Below are 3,127 nucleotides of genomic sequence, written 5' to 3' on the forward strand. Positions count from 1 at the left end.
TTTTGACCGTTTGTTTTTGTTTATTTGTTTGTTTTTATCTTTGGATAATTTTGTCTATTTATTTATTTATTTATTTATTCTGTGAGAAAATTTGGTCAGTGTGAGGAAAAAATACAAATAAAAATGTACTAATGAAAAGAAAGGACGAGGGCACAGAAGTTATTACAAACTGAATTCAAAAGAGGAGATGAAGGCTCGCTGGTTTTCTTATGTGCTCATTCTTGGACTGTTTAAAAGTCAAGTTTCATTTCATTGTTCAGCTGGTGAACATTGGGTTTCCTGCCAGAACATTTGCATTGATAAGAATGAGAACAACTTTCTTGATCCCAAAGGGAAACTTGAGTGTCTGACATAACTCATTTCCTATTTGTATGAGAATTTAAAAGCCTGATGGCTGTGGGTGCGAATGATCATCCAGTACTGATGTTTTTCTGTTCCTGTACCACCCGCAGTGTGTCCAATCTGCCAGCTTTCTTCACTGCTTTGCCCAGCCTCCTTGCATCCATGTTTCTGATGCTGTCTTCCCAGCAGGCCGCAGCATAGAAAATCACACTTGCAGTTACAGACTGACAGAACATCTCCAGCAATTTACTGCGGATGCCGGGAGATCTTAGTTTCCTTAACAAATAGAGGCGACTCTGCCCTTTTATGTTTAGTTTGTATGTAAGGTTTTAGAGAGGTTCATACTAATGTGATGACCTGTAAACTTAAAACAGTGCAATCAATGACATAATTCCCTGATTAGTCAACTTGCAGAAAATTTTAACTTTTTTTTGCAAAAAAGTGCAACACAAGGTTCAGGTTCACAAAGTTGAATGTATACTTACTTTCCTTTTATTTGGTGACTGTTTCTTAAAAATATACAAATTACAGGTGTCATTTTTTTCATTTCTACTTAACATTTCCAGCACAGAACTGTTGTAATTGAATTTTTCTCATGTGGTTTACTGTGTTGCTTTTGTTTTAGTTTTGTGTTCTTTTCATTTGTGACTTTAACTTTGAAAACTCAAAGAACTGTGAGCTCGTTTTCATTAAAGTGAGCTGTCTTCTGATCTGAGCTAACATTCCCTGCTACGTCCAGCTGTCTGCCAGCTTTTTCTGGCTCAGAAATTTTCCTTTTTTTCCTTTTTTTTTTTAATCTGTCAGTCATAGTGGTCATTTTTGTGTGCCTGATATTTCTAATAGTAACACTCATTTAAATTAGCCCCATATATTTTCATTACAAAGCTGTTATCGAGGGTGTTGTTTTAATTTTTCTTGTTTTTAATACTGCCAAAAAGCAGTTGATGCAAATCACTTTAAACTGCAATGTAAAAATTCAAATGTCAGACAGATTTGGGCTCAGAGAGGGGAGAACATCTGCTTCAGCTAGTGAAGGTACAGCTATTAGTTTTGTATCAGAAATACTAAGATAATAAATTTTATTAGTTTACTGGTTTCCATGCTTTCACTTCAATACTGTGATTTCCTCGACTCATCAAGCCTTATTTTATTCATGGTCCAGTTTGGTCGGGCTTTACCGAAGCTCTAACAAACTGATGCTGCTATTTAATTTGACCAAAGCTAAAAATAAGTCAATACAGTTTATTTATAAACCATATTTTTGTTCAAAAATATACTTATTAATTTCCAACATGAAACAAAGTAAAAGAAAGAAACTAAACAATATCTGTTTTTTGAATCCAGCAGTGGATAAATTGCAAACAGATAAAGAGCAGAGAGGTGTGGGATAAGAGATAAGAGATGGGTCCGTGGACAGGTTTGTGAAACTCAAAAGGACAGTTGACGACGTTACAATCAGATCAGCGATGATCTGATTGTAACGTCAGTGACTCCACACTAAAAGGTCAACAACTGAAGATATATAATTGTTGCTTGAGAGAGTTGAGTGAGAGGATCTGAATGGATTTTATTGTTATTCTTCAACTGTTAATAGGTGTGGCTGCTAAGTTAATGGACCGCTGATGTGGTAGTTTATATTTCTAATCAACAGATTAATTAGATTAGTGCAGATACAAGATCAAAGGTAAGAAATGTGGCGTGATAGAAAGCGGGCTAACATTTTGTAACTTCTATTTACAGGTTCCTCATTTGATTTGGTCTTTATTCAAAACATTTTTGTAATGAAAGTACGTTTATGGAAATAGCTGATTATACAGCAAAAACACAAACAGATGTCAATGTCATGTCCCCGGGGGCCAAACCTGACCTTCTGAAAGATTTGGCTTACCTGTTTGTAGCTGTGGTAGTTTCTTTATATCACGTTCATTGTCAGTTTTATTGCTACGAGTTCCTTTAACAGCTTGCAATTGAAAAGAAAGTCTTTTTCTTCTTCCTGCTCCTTTTCACACATGGTTGTAGTGCTTTATTGATAGAAAGTGTGGTTGGTTTGTTTGATCTGTTGTACCAAGTGTGAAATGAATAAATAAATGAAATGAAAAGAAAGTCTTTAAGTATTTTGCCAAAACTCTCAAAGAGTATTCCTCACTGACACTGAGAGCTAACAGGACTAGTTTTCTAAGGTTAACTGGTTGACATGATGTATTGAAGAGAATAATCATCAGACACTTTTATGTTCCACAGAGCCGTCAACTCAAATCTAAACAGCGTAAAATCAAATAATTGGCCTGGTGATAATCTCACCGTATACATTTTGCTTGGAAACTGTCATTAACCTCATAACTAATGTTTCCTTTTTGCTGCATGTGGCAGTTATACACATCAAATTCAAATCAATTCAATGTGGTTAAAATCAGATTTATAAACATTATGATAGCTTATACCCAAGGTAAAGTATCTCTGAGAAAACCCAAGAAATCAGATTATCCCCTATGAACAAGTTAACTCTATGTTTTTGAGTGGATTAATTTGCAGTTTATTTGTTCAGCTGGGTGAAACTGCTAGGTAAATACAATTAGCATTAAAGAAACTAAAATTTAGTCCCCTATAGTATTCTCTTTATAATTCCAATAATCCACAAGGTTTTTAAGACGTAATGTGTAGTAGAGCAGGGCGATATGGCCAAAAATATTTATCACGATATATATTTGAAAATTTGCGATAACGATATAACTGACGATATAATTGATGCGAGACAAAATACAACTCCACAACATTACTAGCGCAA

Source organism: Haplochromis burtoni, unplaced genomic scaffold, assembly GCF_018398535.1.
Source record: "Haplochromis burtoni strain Fernald_Lab_line unplaced genomic scaffold, NCSU_Asbu1 Contig_35, whole genome shotgun sequence".
Lineage (NCBI taxonomy): Eukaryota > Metazoa > Chordata > Actinopteri > Cichliformes > Cichlidae > Haplochromis > Haplochromis burtoni.